Source organism: Trachypithecus francoisi, unplaced genomic scaffold (assembly GCF_009764315.1).
Source record: "Trachypithecus francoisi isolate TF-2019V2 unplaced genomic scaffold, Tfra_2.0 Lachesis_group16, whole genome shotgun sequence".
NCBI lineage: Eukaryota > Metazoa > Chordata > Mammalia > Primates > Cercopithecidae > Trachypithecus > Trachypithecus francoisi.
This window is the reverse complement of record NW_022681461.1, coordinates 77,658,834-77,677,341: the sequence shown is the minus strand read 5'-3', so window position 1 is coordinate 77,677,341 and position 18,508 is coordinate 77,658,834. Positions and strand designations below refer to the sequence as shown.

The following is an 18,508-nucleotide window of genomic DNA, read 5'->3' as shown; positions in this document are numbered from 1 at the left end:
GTAAGAAACTGCCAAAGTATCTTCCAAAGCAGTTGTACCATTTTGCATTTCCATCAGCCATGAATGAGAGCTTCTGTTGCTCCACACCCTTACCAACATTTGAAGTTGTCAGTGTTTTGGATTTTGGCCATTCTAATAGGTGTTTGGTAGTAGCTCATTGTTGTTTTCATTTGCAATTCCCTGATGACAAAATGATGTTGAGTATCTTTTTATATATTGATTTGCTGGACATATATCTTCACTGATTAGGTGACTGTTCATATATTTCCCTATTTTTCAAATAAATTTTTAACTTTGAAATCATTTTAGATTTCCAGAAAAGTTGCAGAGAAAGAGATTTCCTGTATATGCCTCCCCCAGCTTCCTCTAGCGTTAGCGTCTTATATAATCATGGTATGCTTTTCAAGACTAAGAAATTAACATTGGTACAATACTATTGACTAAACTACAACCTTTATTCAGACTTTGCCAATTTCATCAATAATGTTTTTGTTATTATTTTTTCAAGATCCAATTCAGGTTACCATTTTGCATTTGGTTATCCTTAGTTTCTTCTGATCTGAGATAGTTTCTCAGACTTCCCTTTTTTTTTCATGTTCGTATTCTTTTTGGTTCAGATCAGTTTGTATGGAGTTGAGTGAAATCAGCAAAAATGGTGGAGAAAGGGTCTCAAAAATTTTTCTATTCCATAGAAGCAATAAAAACCTGGCACACACACACAAAAAAAGTCTGAATCAACTTTTTCAGAATTCTGAATTTAACCCAAAACTTGCAGCACTCAGGGAGCATTAATTCAAAAACCATCTGAATCTCAATAAAACAATGAGCTTTGTGACACTTTTAATATGCTCTAGTCCCATCCCTTTCTCCAGCTCTATGATTTTCTTGAAAACCAAGAGCCTGACAGCCCCTGAAAAGGAAATAATAGCCTGACAGCCACTAGAAGGAAACAATAAGGTTAGAGTTGCCTCAGAACCTCATTCTCCACAAAATTGCCATTATTTATACTGTCCTGTGGTTCCCTGGAAGAATGTCTATTTGACCTAACTTGGAGTTTCCCCAGTGCAAAAAGAGTTGTAGCTGGGAGCATTTGTCAGAAAAAAAAATTACAGGCAATTGTTTAATTCTGCAGCTGCCTGAGGTGGTGGCTAACAATTAGGGCAAACAATAGACTAATCAAAAAGCTCAAAGAAAAAGCTGGGGAATGAGATTCCCACAGGGGCTTTGAAAAGTTCTGACACATTTCTGGAAATCTAGAAGGCTAAGCACTAGGCTAGTGCATGTTCAAGAAAAATCTGAGAAGGCCCTAAGCTCTCATCTCTGGTATATCTTGTAGCTCTGCACAAGCAGGAAGTGAAGATCAAGGCTGAATTACTAACCGATTTGCTGACTGTGGTAAAGAGAGCTCCTGAGCAAAAACAGAGACATTAGGTCGAAGCATTTAAGAATATCTCTGTCTAATCATTAGCTGACCAGTAAGCTAACGGAGCAGAGATTTCAGAGGCCACAAATGGCAAATAATATCGACTTTACAGTGTCTGGCAGTTTGGAAAAGTCATTAAACAAACAACAGAGTTAGTTTGGAAAAGTCATTAAACAAACAGCTACTATGACAAGCAGCAACAACAAAAACCTCAGGAAAGGCGGTATAATTTTATTTCCAGAGTAATCACATTATATTAAGTATCCAGTTTGAGACAAAAAGAAATATATAAGATGTGCCAAAATAACCCCACTCCCTAACACATACAAGAAAAAAGAAAGTATGGACCATAAACAGAATAAACATAAATAAAGCAAACAACAGAAACTGTCCCTAAGGAAGCCAAGAGAGTAGGCTTACAAGACAAAAACTTTAAGTCAGTTAAAATTTAAAGAGTTCAAATAAGTTAACAACTAAATGAAAATGTGAGAACAAGTTTCACCAAATACAGAATAACATTAAAGATACAGAAATTGGCCAGGTATGGTGGCTCACACCTATAATCCCAGCACTTTGGGAGGCTGAGATGGGTGGATTGCTTGAGTCCCGGAGTTCAAGACCAGCCTGGGCAACATGATGAGGCCCCATCTCTACAAAAGAAATACAAAAATTAACTGGGCATGGTGGTGCATGCCTGTACTCCCAAGCTACTGGAGGCTGAGCTGGGAGGATCACCTGAGCCTGGGAGATGGAGGTTGCAGTGAGCTAAGATTGCACCATGGCACTCCAGTCTAAGTGACAGAGTGAGACCCCATCTCAAAAAACATAAATAAAATAAAATATAGATATATAAATTATTCTTTCATGAATCATATCGAAATTCTGGAGTATAAAAGTAAAGTAACTGAAATGAAAAATGACTTGAAGGACTCAACAGAGTTGAGCAAGAAGAAAAAAGAATCATGGAACTTGATCTAGGTCAACTGATTATCTAGTCTGAGTAACAGAGAGAAAAAGGAATTAAGAAAGTGAAAGTCTCATCAACCTGCAGGACACCAACAAGCATCGCAACATATGCATAGGGGAGTCTTAGACAGAAAAGAGAGAGACAAAGGGACAGAAATCATATTTGAAAAATAATGGCCAAAACTTTTCCAAAATTTGATGAAAAATACTAATCTACATATTCAAGAAGCTCAACAAACTCCAAGTAGACAGAATTCAAGTATATTCTGAGCTAGCTATATCATATCAAACTGTTGAAAGTCAGTGACTGACAGAGAATCTTGAAAGCATACAAGGGACCCTCAGTAAGACAGCTAGTTTCTCTTTGGAAACTACAGAGAACAGAAGGCAGTGGGATGGCATATTCAGAGTGTTAAAAAACAAAACAAAACAAACAAAAAACCTGTCAACCAAGAATTCTACATTCAGCAAAACTACCCTTCAGAATGACGGAGAAATTCAAAATCCCCAGATAAACAAAAACTAAGATAAGTTATTGCCGGCATATATGCTGTACATGAAATACAGTCCCTCAGGCCAAAATGAAAAAATGTTAACCAGTTTAAATCATTTAGAGAAGTAAAGAGCACCAATAAAGGTAGCTACCTAGGTAAATATAAAAGACACTCCAAAAAATTTTTTGTATATGACACTTTTTTGCCTATCTGATTTAAAAGACAATTACATAAAGCAATAATTATAAATTTGTGTTGATGTAATTTGTGGAATAAAAGCACAAAGAAAATGGGGGAGAGAATAGAGTTATATAGGATTGAAATTTTTATATAATATTAAAACTAAGTTGGTATTAATACAAACTAGATTGTTATGAATTATGTTCATTGTAATCCTAGAATAACCACTAAAAAACTTTAAAATAAATATGCATACATGGAAAAAGAAGGGGGAATTAAAATTGTACACTAGAAAATATCTATTAATGCCAAAAACACAATAATGGAGAAATACAAGAATAACAACAACAAAAACTCCATTAGATATAGAAAATAAATAGTAAATGTCAACCGTAAATCCTACCCTATCAGTGATTACATTACATGTAAATCGACTAAACATTATAATTAAAAGGCAGAGAATGGAAGAATTAATTTTTTTAATGATCCAGTTATATGCTATCTACAGGAGACACACTATAATTCAAAGACACAAATAGTTTGATACCAGAATGATAAAAAAATTATATATACAGAGTGCAAACAGTACCCAACAAGCATCTGAAGTGACTTTAATAATATCAGACAAAATAGACTTTAAGTCATATGTTGTTACTGGAGATAAATAAAAACACATTATGATGACAGAAGAGTCAACCCATCAAGAAGATATAACAATTATAAATCTATGTGCACATAATGACAGAGCTCCAAAATACATGAAGCAAAAACTGACAGAACTAAAGAGAGAAATGAACAATTCAATAATAATAAAGTCTTCAATATCTCACTTTTAATAGTGGATAGAACAAATGGAAGATCAACAAGAAAATGGAAGACAGGAACAACCCTATATGAAAATATATCTAACATTTAACAGACATCTACAAAATCCTCCACCCAATAGCAACACAATACACATTCTTCTCAAAGGCACATAGAACATTCTCCAAGGTAGAACATATTTTATTCATAAAAGAAGTCTCAATGGATTTTAAAGGATTAAAATTATATAAAGTATGTTCTCTGAACTCAATGGAATGAGATTGAAAATCAATATTGGGAAGGAAATTCAGGAAGTTCACAAATATGGTAAAATCAAACAACATACTTCTAAATAAACAGTGAGTTAATGAAGAAAACAAAAGATAAATCAGAAAATATTTTGAAAATATTTTGATAAAGGAAAACCAAAACACAACATATCAATGCTTATGTGATGCAATAAAATCTGTGCTTAGAGGAAATATTATAGCTATAATCACCTATGCTAAAAAAAGAAAAACATTCTCAAATCGATAACCCAACCTTCTATCCTAGGAAACTAGGAAAAGGTAAGCACACTTAACCCAAAGCAGGCAAGAGGAAGAAAATAATAAATATTAGAGAAGAAATAAATGAAATAGAGAACAAAAAAATAGAGAAAATTATTGAAACAAAAGTTGGTTCCCTGAAAAGATCAACAAAATTGACAAACTTTTAGTTAGTCCAACCAGGAAAAAACAAAGATAACTCACATTACTAAATCAGAAATGAAAGAGTGGACTTTACTCTTGGCTTTACAAAAATACAACGGAAATACTATAAACAATTGTATGCCAACAACAACAATAAAAATCTAGATGACATGGACACATTTCTCAAAAAACACAAAATACCAATACTAACTCAAGAAACAATAGATTATCTGAACCTATAACAAGAAATGGAATTATTAATCAAATAGGCTTATCAGAATTATCAAATATGCCACAATATTTTTAACTGTAATTCTGTGGCCACTTGTGAAGATTTGAAAGATGCAATAAAAAATGTAGTGCCCCTCTGGGTAGGGTGAATAATATTTATGTGACCAACACAAAGACATGGTTATCAAAATTGAATACCACACTATTCAAATTTGCTAAAACGTTTTGTTACTTCGTTCTCCCAAAAATAAGCAAATAAGCATTTGTAATTTTCTCCCAGGTTTCAGGACTTGAAAGAATTCCAGTTGACTGGCCTAATGTTTAATCTTCATGAAACCAACAAGATGGTGGCTTTTGGAGTCAGGCCTGGGAGAAAATTCTAGCTCTTTTGCTTGCATTGCCTATGAGACCTAAGACAAGTCTCTGATAATCTATTTCTTCATTTTATGGGACTTTTGGGAATAATATTGCTTTCTTCTAGTATTGTAAAGAATAATTGGGTTAGAATAAGTACATATCCTTGCCATCCATGTAGCAGGTATTTATTGATCCCCAATTTATGTCTAGTACCCTGCCAAGTGATACAATTGTAAGCAAAACATGGCTCCTTCTTGGATATGACAGTGTTGTAAGGAAGGTACTTTCAAAAACAATTAATATCCTTTTCTTCATTTCTGTGCTTAAAAGCAGAACTTTAAGCTAAAAGCTATATCTCATTCTGGTTAACAATGAAAATGATGACTATTTTAAAGGTGGTGAGATGTAGATAAGATTTTTATCCTCCTTTTTGAGCAGTTATCTTTGTGTGTCTCCTGAGTATGGAGGGTTGAAAGAATACTTTAAAAGTTGAGTACATATACAAAATTCCTGTACTTAATAAATGAAAACAAAATGTGTAGAGGGCTTACACATTTCCTAACAAATTACAGATACTAAATCAGGTTTTCAAAATTCTTATCTGTATGAAATGTTCTGAAAATAATTCACTAACATATTCTACAGCTCAGAAATTCAACTATAGGAACAAAGAATCCTGGCATCCAAAGAGCAATGATTGAGGAGTGGTCACAGGATAGAGGATAGACACCTTCCAAATGAAATATGACCTGTGGCAGAGTTCAATGGTGCAAAATACATGGTAAGATCTTTATGACTATCAGGGAAAACTCCACCCCCAATATTCAATGTGGGTCCTTTTCTATTTCCCTAAGCATCGGCTGGTCTGAGAAATAAAGGGAAAGAGTATGAGAGAGAAATTTTAAAGCTGGGTGTCCAGGGGAGACATCACATGTCGGCAGGTTCCGTGACGCTCCCTGAGCTGTAAAACCAGCAAGTTTTTATTAGTGATTTTCAAAAGGGGAGGGAGTGTACAAATAGGGTGTGGGTCACAGAGATCACATGCTTCACAAGGTAATAAAATATCACAAAGCAAATGGAGGCAGGGTGAGATCACAGGACCACAGGATGGGGAGAAATTAAAATTGCTAATGAAGTTTCAGGCACGCATTGTCATTGATAACATCTTATCAGGACACAGGGTTTGAGAGCAGGCAACCAGTCTGACCAAAATTTATTAGGCAGGAATTTCCTCCTCCTAATAAGCCTGAGAGCGCTACAGGAGACCGGGGCTTATTTCATCCCTTTGTCTTTGACCGTAAAAGACAGCCACTCCCAAAGGGGCCATTTTAGAGGCCTACCCTCAGGGGCACATTCTCTTTCTCAGGGATGTTCCTTGCTGAGAAAAAGAATTCAGCGACATTTCTCCTATTTGCTTTTGAAAGAAGAGAAATGTGGCTCTGTTCCGCCCAGCTCACTGGTAGTCAGAGTTTAAGGTTATCTCCCTTGTTCCCTGAACATCGTTGTTATCCTGTTCTTTTTTCAAGGTGCCCAGATTTCGTATTGTTCAAGCACACATGCTCTACAAATAATTTGTGCAGTTAACGCAATCATCACAGGGTCCTGAGGTGACATGCATCCTCCTCAGCTTACAAAGATGACAGGATTAAGAGATTAAAGTAAAGACGGCATAGGAAATCACAAGGGCATTGATTGGGGAAGTGATAAGTGTCCATGAAATCTTCACAATTTATGTTCAGAGATTGCAGTAAGGACAGGCATAAGAAATTACAAAAGTATTAATTTGGGGAACTAATAAATGTCCATGAAATCTTCACAATTTATGTTCTTCTGCCATGGCTTCATCTGGTCCCTCCATTCAGGGTCCCCAACTTCCCGCAACAATGACAGAGAAAATTTAAAGAACTTTCCACCACTGGGGAAAGTCATGCTTAAAGCAAATGCCAAATGACAATCTGTCTTGGTGAGCAGCTTTTACAAATCCCACCAACAAACGCAAGGAAAATAATAAAGTCAATCGGAATGTCCCAGTTTTGATTTGACAACTTCTGGTCATAAGAAGAAGTGCTTTCCTCTAAGGATTTCCAGGTTTTTTAGCTGACATTCGTCCTAATGCTTAATTATATTAATTACATATAGCACCATCTAGTGAAATAACTTAGAATACTTGGGCTTTTAAAAGACAAAGAAATGGTTAAAAACATAAATCAATGAAAGTTGTATTTGTTAATGATGGGATGGGCAAGAATTTGCCTATGTTCTTACCTAAAATATAGTTTTAAATGCTTAGATTATTTAAGGATGCTTTTGATTCAGTCACTCTATATAGTGATCATCTCAAGTTTGGTTTGGCATTATGGGGAGAGAAATGTTGGAGTAAGGAAGGAGGGAAAAATACTGGTTGTGGGGGTAATAATGGGGATAAACTAAGGGCCCATGAATTCCTGAAAAGAGGAGAATGTGCAATAGTGTGCTAGAGCCAGCTAGTACCACTGGAGAGAGCCAACTGTGTGTATCTTTCTTTCTCCGACTTCTGACGTCTCATCGGTAGCTTCAGGTCAGCTGGGGTGAGATTATTTACATAATGGATATTGGCACATGCTATGAATCACGGCAACTCATCCCCAGAGAAGCAGTTGTTAAACACTTATTAGCACACCGCCGGAACATATCAGCATCTGATCCTCCCAACTGACTGCAGTCCTTATAGATAGAGGCCAGACAGAGGGACTGGTGGTGGCCAGGGACACACTAGCAGAAGATATCTGTGTCTAAATGACATGTGGTTGTTGTGCTAACTAGTGACTGTAAGCCCTTGTCAATATGTCAGAATTACCCAAACTTATGAACAACAACAACAACAACAACAAAAATAGTTCAAGCTAGTTCATATTTCAGCAAGCAATGAAAAATGTCTCCAACACCTTTGAGAAAAGATAAATCAGGTGCTGATTATTAGCTGCAGGAGGCTAATGTGGAGGCTGGATGCAGGAAAGGGTGTGGAGGCAGCAGAGTCAGATTGCAGACAGGGCTTGACCTTCACCAATGGGTAGCCTTGGGCAATATAGATGCTGGGCTGCTTCTTCAACTAAAAGTCAAAATGAGACCACTGGGGCTTTCTTTCTTTAATTAATGAAATCTTTTCATCAAATCACCTCTTACATGTAATATCAATACTCTCTAGTAAAGATTAGTGTCATTTAAAAGACCAGCCCCCTTGTGAGATCCCCAAAGTCCTCTGAAAACCTCAGAATCCCTTGTAAAAGTTATTGAGTTAAACTATTTCCAAGAGTCCAATTTCCCTTCCAACACTGATATTCTAAGCAAAGAATTGGCTATCAGCTTCACTACCTTATTTCCCCATTTACCCAGAGGTGTGAGCTTCCTCTTTCTCTATCCAGTGTAAAGAATCTGGAGGAAGTGGAGACAAAAAGCTGTTTATCTCCATAAATGCCCCCACAGACTCTACTCCAACTGGGTTTTCAACCTACTAATTTCTGAGCATAGATAGGTGTTCAAGTTATAAAGACTTGATGCTGATGGAAATCATATCTAGACAAGACCTCTCCATCCCATTCCAAAACTCCACTTGTTTTGAAAGTCTGGATGCGTAAGTAGATTACCTATCCTAATTTAAAGTATCCTGATCCTACATGAACCTGGTTTGAAAACTACAATATTTATCAAGAGATAATGGTCAAGAAGGGTTATATTTTCTTATGTTTTAAAAAATTATTTATACTCAAGAACAGAAAAGATATCTGATCATTTCAGAGCTAAAATCCTCTCTATGGAGAGTCTGTAGCTTTTTCACTTGAAAGTAATTACGATTCTAAGTGACCCAAGATTGTGCAGATAAAGGTAATATTTCCCTAATCCATAACAATTACTAGGGGGGCACAGGTGGAACTGCATATCAGAGAATGCACGCTGGTGGACCAGGAGCCCATTCTAATTTCCACAGAGTTAGCAAGAAATTCAGATCAGGGCCGGGCGTGGTGGCTCAAGCCTGTAATCCCAGCACTTTGGGAGGCCGAGACGGGCGGATCACGAGATCAGGAGATCGAGACCATCCTGGCTAACACGGTGAAACCCCGTCTCTACAAAAAAATACAAAAAACTAGCTGGGCGAGGTGGTGGGCGCCTGTAATCCCAGCTACTCGGCAGGAGAATGGTGTAAACCGGGGAGGCTGAGCTTGCAGTGAGCTGAGATCCGGCCACTGCACTCCAGCCTGGGCGACAGCGCGAGACTCCGTCTCAAAAAAAAAAATAAAAATAAAAAATAAATTCAGATTCGTTGCCAACATTTAAAAACTGAGAAATATCCAATGAAAATTCAAATTTGTGGCTTTGCGTGGGGAAAACAAACAGAACGTAACAAAATTGGGCCAAATTCCTGCCTGGCAACCATCAGCTGTGCTGACAGCTGCCATCCTTTAGACAGGGCACAGGCCTGCTGTGGACCATAGTCCCAATGCTGTACATCTCCCAATTTCCCACCCTCAACCCCCGCCAACAACACCCATTGGGTTACTTCCCTGTCCCTGCCTGAGTTTGCACTCCTTGACTTAGGGCCATACCAGACTGAGCTACAAGTGACACTGGGCCTGTCTGAGAAAAGTAAGGAAACATTTTTAGACGTAATACCCTTAGAAGCAATATTTGCTGGGGCCTGAGCCCCACCTGGGCCCTGGGCCCTAAGAGATAAAGATGCTCCTTGCAGGCAAGAAGACACTCAACTTATGTGCACACTGAAAACCTGATCTGCCTTGAAGACAAAATGGGAAGTTTGTGGTTGAGCACATTTATTTCTGAACTTAATGACATGGAGAACCACAAGCCTACCCACAGTATCAATTTTTCATAAAAAAGGAGAAAGGCGATTGAGTCAAATGTTCCAAGAGTGGCTGGTGCAGGGAATGGTATATTTATAACTTGTATACACTGACAGGAATGCCTTGTTCAGTGGAGAAAAGTAATAAGAGCTACTATTATTGAACACTTGCCTTGCATTCTTTCTGTTCTCCCACTTACTCAGAAGGGTTTTATATTTACAGATAAAGAAATCAAAGCTCCGAGATGCTAGTTAACTTGAGCAAGTCACACAGCTTATTACATGGCAGAACCAGCATCAAGTGCACTGGCTGACTGCAAATCCATGCCTTGTCTGCTATGTCATGCTGGCAATTCACATTTAAAATGGCTCTTTGTGCTCTTCAATGCAATTGCTTAAAGATTATTTCCATTGAGCCCTTTTACAAGTTTATGAGACGGAGGAATCATGATCCACATTTCACAGATTAAGAGTTGAAGCACAAAAAATTTAAGTCTTGATAATTAGTAACTAAGAACTAGTAGACGCTGGTTTTCTAACTTCTAATCAAGAGTTCTTTCCACTTCATAAGATGAAACATCTACTTTGGACTGAATGTTTGTGTCTTACTCTTCAGATACTTAATGTTAGAGAGCTGCTATGTTTTTATGTTATATAGATGATTTGCATATCTTTTAATGAAGGATTTTTTATTTGAAAAGAGGGCTAGAAAATTTTTTAAAAATATAACTTTTAGATTATTCTACTCATTAAAATAGCTATGCCTCTTTTAAGGTAGCCAGTAAAACTTGTCTATAACTAAGGTCTACTTATAACTTCAGAGATAAATTTAGTCTTTTGTGGCAAAGCAGTTGACAAGGAAAATAGGTCTGGGTAAAATACTTTTTTGTTTTTCAAAATAGTACAACCTAGTTTAGAAGCAAAAGAAGTTACCAAAGTGAAGCCACAAACTGGAATTTTTTAAAAGGTGGTATGGGGGTGGGGAGAATCAGTGGTTTCAACAGATTGATTTTTAGTGTTGGAGAATATACTTTTCTATGGTTTTACTGGTCAGACATTCCCACAACTAGGAATGTAAAAAAGGCAACCATGAACACTAACGAAATGAAATAAATTGTTATAGTACTCTGGAGAAACACAGTTTCTCTATAGGCAGTTATGCCAGGAGAATGTCTTTTAACTTTCCTTAGAGCGTTTCCATTAAATACATAGATTATCCCCAAGTTGGAAGGAGCCATCTGTTCCACCCGCAGATTCTCATGCCACTTTCTTCTTTCATGACAACCCTCAGACAACCGATGCCTGAAAGTTCAAATCCAATTTATTCTATAAAAAGGAACAATTTTTATTCCCCTCATTTGATATGAAGGCAGTGCTTTGAAATCTCTTCCAGAGGGGAGGCAGAAGCTAGGGGTGGGCTGCTCCAGGCTTTGCAGGATGTGAGTAACAATCTCATGCAGGGGATCAACACTAAGGAAAACCCACAGGGGCCCTGGAAGCAGAAAGACTAGAAGATGGCAATATTAGGGTGGGGAAAGGAAACGCAATCTGATCATGAACCCTGTGCTAGGAAGATGGCAGAGAAGAGGATGGAACTCCATTTTGGAAGATTCTTACAAGGATGATCACTGAAAGAAGAAATTGGTAGAACTGGGGCATGGCTTCAAGGTGAGTTCTGGAATCTAGAGCTACAATTTCTTAAACATTGTCTATCCTTCCTCTACTTGTCCCAGAGGTTGAAACAAGGTTGAAACTGCAAGGGGAACTCAAGAAGCTCCCCAACTATAATCCAGGAATGATTGCAGGGATAGGAAACCAGGCACATCATTGTACTGCAACAGAATCATGAAGCACTGAAAGGCACCGTTTCCCTGAGTTGGCCTGACAAGAACATGGGCTCTGAGCTCAGCTGCAGAGAGCTGCAGAGTTCACTGGAGTTGTAGACATACCCCAAGAGCATGGATACAGTCCCATTGTTACAACAGATGTCTCTCACTGCACACATGCTAGAGGCTAGGAATGGTTCCAAGCCCTTCTCCTGTACTAATTCACCCCATCTCCGCCCTATGAATATGAAGTACTACTATTATTTCATTTTTCAGATGAGAAAACTGAGGCACAGGGAGAATGAGTAACTTGCCTTATAGCTACTCACTAGATCACACAGCTAAAAAGTGACAAAGCCAGGGTGGGAATCCATTTTGGTAGACAGAATAATGGGCTCCCAAAGATACCTATGACTGAATTCCCAGAATCTATGAATTTGTTACCTTTTATGGCAAGAATAACTTTGCTGATGTGACTAAATTGTGGATCTTGAGATAGGAAGAGTATCCTGGATTATTTAGGTGGATCCAATGTAATCACAAGGGTCCTTATAAGAGAAACGAGAAAGTCAGAGTCAGTAATATGAGATGTGATGTCAGAAGTAAGAAGTTGAGTGATGTAAGCAAGGGTTCATGAGTCAAGGAATGAGTGCAGATGGTCTCTAGAAGCTGAAAAGACAGACTGATGCTGCCATGAAGCCACTAGAAGGAATGCAGCCCTGACAACATCCTAATTTGAAACTTCTCACCTCCAGAACTGTGAGAGAATAAATATGTGTTGTGTTGTTTTAAGCCACAAAGTTTATGATCATTTGTTACAGCAGCTAATAGTTATAGGAAACTAATAGATGCAAGCAGCCTAATCCGAGAGCCTTTATTCCTAATTATTCAATTATATTATCTTTCCAGTGTTAGATGTTAATATTTCTAGAAAATACTACATAAGAGGAGTTTCATGTTGGTTTCAAGGTCTCTCTTGTTTAGCCCCATAGTGGCTGGTATATGTAGGAATTTATTACTATATTAGATTGCTTGTGATGTACACAGATCTGATATGCATTTCATACATGCTTGTGAGACAGTAGCCATTGTTAAAATGTTGAACCTTTTCTTCAGTTGATAAATTGTCCCATAGATCCTTTCTGTTATCCTGGACACTATGGTCCCTTCCTTGGGACCCCCCAGAACTTTCCATAGTCAATCCTCTGAAGGGTTAAAGCTGTACAGGGGAAGGGTCCTCCCCAACTCAGCCTCAACTTCAAAGCCTGCGTCCATGCTAATGGTCAGTGGCCACGCCAAAGCAGATATTTAATATTTTGAACAAAACCCTAGGAGACATACATGCTGACTAATAATTCAGGATGCCCTAGAATGTTTACTTATGACTAGAGTTTAATAATATTTTTATTATCAATGAAAGAAAATAAGCCTTTTTAGCAAAACAACTTTCTATAGAGCACAACAGTTAAACTCTCAGAAGCCCAGATCTTGGCCTCTAAACTCCACACTTGAATCACGATGTCCTCGACTGAAAAGCAGCCACTCCCAACAAGTCATATCAGTGAATACCTCAAAGGTTTGACTTCATTATGTGTCTCTTTTTCAAGTGAAACTATGTGGGCATCACACCCCTTATTTTGTCCTCTTAACTAGGACAAGAGAACTTTAAAATCAGATAAGTACACTGTGTATAAAGTATTATGAAATGTCATTAACAACTTTTTCCTCTGACATCTCTGGCTTCATTGTAAAGGAATTTCACGTCCACTCATGCCTCATATTCTTAGTCTCCACTGAATAATATAACTGGGTGAATCAGTGTTTTCCTCAGAATATGCATGCTCGGCTATAGCCTGAAACTGTTCAACTGATGATAATCCTAAGCTGTGGAAAGAATCCTTTCAGGAAAAACGATTAAGGGAATATGTCAATATCCCTTACTCTCCTAAAGATGTATCATAGAAGGTTATAGTGTGCTGGTAAATAGGATGGAGTACCAGCCTTTGGAGTTATACCAACTTCACACCATCCCTTGCTTCCCTATTACCAACAATGTGACCTTCACAAGTTAGCTGACCTCTAAAATCTGTTACTAGAAAATGAAGTAATCATTTTCTTACACATTGGTCAAGAGAACTAAATGAAATAATGTATTAACATGCCTACCATAACACAAGTGACCTACAGCCTATCAATCCTTGTTAGTTCACTTCCCAGTGTGTTCATGTGAGACACAAGTGAGAGGCCTAGGTGCTAGCCCAGTACTTTCCAAATTGCTAAATGATGTTTTTAAATGATAAAGCATAAAATCCATCTCTCCTTGATAACTAAGCATGCTTTGCTTCATAGTTCCAAGCAAAAGGAGCAAAACCCATGCATAGGAGAAAGGACTTGTAAAAATGTTTTTTGAACCCAAACTAAGCACAAGCATATTTGGCTAGTAAGAAGAGGAGAACTATGCAATAGAGAAGTCCAGGCAGGGATAAAGTCAAGTATAATTAAAATCTCCCAAAAGCTGTATCCAGTGGTCATCCTGAAGGTGGAGACCGCCATCCATCTTTGCCTACTAATCAACCTTCTGCTTCTCCATCAACGGTTGTTTCTATTTTCCATAAGTTCTAGAAAAGGACTTCAGAGGCCCAAGGTTGCCACTTTCAAGTAAGACTTTTAGAAAGGTGATCATCGCTCTGTGGATTCTGTTTCTTTCTTTCTTTCTCCAAGCACACTACAGGGATGATAAGATGAAAGAACAGCCGCTTTGCAAAAAGATGGGGAACTGGAACCAGCCATGACCCCCAAAATAGACATCAAGATACAGAGAGTGTATTTTTCTACCCAATAGCCCAAGGGAGAAACTCTTCAATTAATAACACTTTTGATACAAAGCCAGACTGCCCAAGATGACTGCCTAAAAATACACAAAAATCTAGGAAAAACAAGCTCTCCATCCTGGAGGGAATGTCAATGGAAAATAGTTGCTAGGCTTTTCCAGTTACCAGTAATAAAAGAAAAATAGGCTCCCCATTATGAATCCAGTGCTGGAGGGCTCGTCAGCTGGTTCTGAGCCAGCTTTGGTATTTTCTGAGTGCGTTACAAATTACAGGAACAAAACGTGGACTTTTCACTCTAACCATGTTTTCTAAGGCCAGACAATTTATTATTAGGTTTACATCCTAATGGTCTATACTTGGAAAAGATGTCTCCATGTATGGATAGTATTTTTAAGCTTTTAAAGCACACACATTCTTATTTTGAACAGCAATTATACAATGTGCACAGCTTTTAAATGAAAGAATTAAGAGAAATTCAAACAGAATAGGACATGAATCCCTTCATTATTAACCATTACAGTATGCATAAATATTTGTTGAACTATGTGATTTTTTAAAAATAAGGACTGAGTAGGAAGTATTAATCTCAAAATACAACCTACATACATATTCTGCATTTAACTTCCTCATAGAGGCGTCTTCAAGGGATCTCTATGCCTCCAGTTACTATTAGGGTAACTACAACAAACATCTGTTAAGAAGGCTTCTGCCCATTTAGTTAGTTGGGTATCGCTTTTCTCTGTTAGCAGATTATGAAGTCCCTTCAAAGTAGGGTCTCATCTTACTCATCTTTGTCCTAATCCTTAACATAGTGTCCAACTTATAGGAGATTTTTTTAAATGTTTGATGAAGGAATTCCTCTTATGTGAGCTGCAGGTGAAGGCATTTTCTACTATGTTTCTCATGGAGTTATATAAATATTCATAGAGTTAATTCCCCTTAGAGTTTAATGTTATGAGGGAAAACAGTCTTCTGGGGTATTCTCTTTTTTCATATAATAACAGCAATATAGCACACTATGTTCCCCTTTTCTACTGGGATCTCAGGATGCTCAAGGACAAGTTTTAAGCTCAATTGCAGTCTTTCTCATGGCCTAGAATTTCTATATGAAACCTTCCCTCCTTACTTTCTCTTTTTTGTGGCTCTTTATCTTTTATCCTTGTTTTATGTTAATGTTATAAAGCTGCCTCAGATCCTTGAGAGAAGAAAATAGGAACTGAGTAAAAAATAATGAATAAAGAACTAAGATAAGAAGTTAGCAAAAATTTCTTCCCAACGACTTCTTATATATGCTGCAGAAATATCCTCAAAATGCTATTATGTTATATCCATGAATATTTCATAAGTTTCAATAGAAATAAGCAGAGGAAACACGGGGTGATATCAAAGAAAGAACTACTGGACTGCAAAACCAGCAGTACAGGTTAAAGCTCAGTCCCTGCCCTTCACTAACTGTGTGACCTTGAACAAGACACCTACATTTGTGAACTTCCATCTCCTCATCTCATAAATGGACTTCATTTATTCTTTCACCAGACATTTATTGAGTCCTTACTGTACAACAGGGATAGGGTAGGTGCTACAGATGTCAAGTAAATAAAACAAAAGCCATTCAATCAAGTTAGTGCACGGTCTAGTAAGAGAGACAGAAAAGCGAACAGATTACAGCAAAATGTGATCACAGCCACACATAAGGTATTGGAGCAACACAGAAGGGAGATGTCTACATCAGTCTGGAGACTTCCAGAGGATTTGAAAGGAGGCAGCGGTTGTGTTGATTTTTAAAGCTGATTGGGAATTAACTAGATGAAAAATGGGGTAAGGGAGGGGAAAGAGGGCATGCCAGGACTCAAGAAGAGCACGTGTGAAATCACAGAGACACAGAACGCCATGACAAGTTGGGGTAACCAAAAATTGTTGGAAGATAATAAAATACATGTTCTGTCTACCTCCCAGCGTGATTTTAAGGATCAGTTGAGGGGATGTATACATTGAAAGTGCTTTGTAAACTGTAAAGCAACATACATGTATTCAAATGTTAAAGATTATTATAAGACACTTGTTTTTTTTTTTCTCCCTGCAAATTAGAAACATTTGCTGAAGTAAACACTGTTGATGCATTAGCTGTCAGGATAGTGCATTATATTTGGAAAACATTTGCCAATGCCTGTTCAGTTTTTGAATTTCCAGTCACATGTGTTTTTTGTTTGAGCAAATGCATCAAATAATAATGGATTTATTGTTAATTGTGCAACGTTGCAGCTTCAAGGTTTAAGTAATCTCCGTTTCATGTTGACTTTATTCCATGATGACTGTAGAAGTTTGCAGTCATTTATTAATGAAAAGTGGTAAGTGAGCACTATTGCCACCTTGTATTGATCAAACTTTTACCAGAGGAAATTCAGGATTCTTCATGTGGACAACTGTGCCAAGTAAAACAAATTCCCTCTGAAAAAAAGGAGGGAAAGATGTGTGGTTATCTCCACTTAAAACGGCTTTCCAAAGAGCTTCAATGGAACTCAGATTCAAATACAAACTTCCCTATTTAACACTTCAAAAATGAAATACTTCCTTCTCAGGAGCATTCTTCCATGGTTAGAAAAATCAACAAAAAGCATTTGGGATAGAAAAATTGGGATGGATAACTCATGTTCAAAATTCTTGACATTCATACACTATCCGTCATTGGAAGGTTTGAATCACTATGTTTAAAAAGTGTTTTCATTTTTTCCCTCCTGCCTGTAGGAGGAAGATATGAGACAGAGAAGGATAATAGGATTTTTTTTTTTCATGTTGCAAACAATTTGCCTGGGCTCTAACTTTTCATATGAAACTTTCAGAAAATAACTGTTGTATCCTGCCCCGACTCCTCCTTGCAAGAGAGAAACGCTTCTAGTCTTGGAAGATCTGTATTTGTCATGACATTTTATTTTGAGTCATGATTAAGCCATTTACTAGCAATATTGGTCATCAAGATCTCACACAGTACATGGATGAACTAAGCAATATGTACATTTATGTCCTTTTGTGTAAAGGAAAACTTATCAAAGCTGGACAGGACCTGAAAGGTTATTCTGTGTGACACTACATTTTATGGATGAAAAAATTTAAGAGAAACGTCAGCTCATTTGTTTAAAGCCAAGCAGCGAATACATGGCACAATTGGGATTAGGAGCCTCCAGGGCGGTTCTCCCACACCTACCTCGCGGTGGATAGAGGCTGACATCCAGGGAAAAGGCTTGGGAATTGCAGTTGCATGGGGTGAGTGGCCTCAGGCAAGCAGCCCACCTGCTGCCACTCAATCTCACCACTTGCCGGGGCTGTCAAGTCCCTTCTCCCAAAGACTAGTGTCCAGAGGACTGGTCCACAATGCCCCTGAAGCAGGTGGCCCCTGCTAGGTGAATTGAGTGGTGTTGCAGCTTTGGCAGAGTTCTCAGGCAAGCAACAACCCCCGCTGTGCCTTGACAAGAGCAGTGGCTGAACCTCCGGACAAAATGACTTGCTTTAGAGACAAGCTGGGAAAATATGATTTGTTGTAGAATTCCTGTTAGTCCAGTCAGCTCCCATCCTCTTGTGAAACCGGATTTGTAGGCACATGCACTGGCCAATGAGTCAGCCCTTAAAAAGTCATTCATAATTTATGTATAAACAAGAATAGCTTTTGTTTCAGCAAATTTGGGAGGTTTTCGTAGCCTGCTTTCTTCCAGTACCATTTTTGAACAACTGTTCCTGTCTCAAGGCGGTTCCTATAGGCCTATAAATACTTTGATGTTCAGACATCTGGAACTTATATTTGGTGTTGACTAATGAGCATTATTATTTTATTATGTATTTATATATGATCTGAAAGAAATCTGAGGTTATATGCCA

General features: G+C 37.8%; 1 long non-coding RNA gene across 1 annotated transcript in view; it reads right to left on the bottom strand.

The window, feature by feature from the left end:
* The window catches only part of LOC117099390, a 105,647-nt gene extending 87,511 nt beyond the window's left edge, over positions 1-18,136 (bottom strand). Inside the window, exon 1 of the long non-coding RNA XR_004443795.1 lies at positions 17,841-18,136. This is a non-coding gene — a long non-coding RNA (uncharacterized LOC117099390). The remainder of the gene's footprint in view (positions 1-17,840) is intronic.
* Between the last annotated feature and the right edge of the window lie 372 nt (positions 18,137-18,508).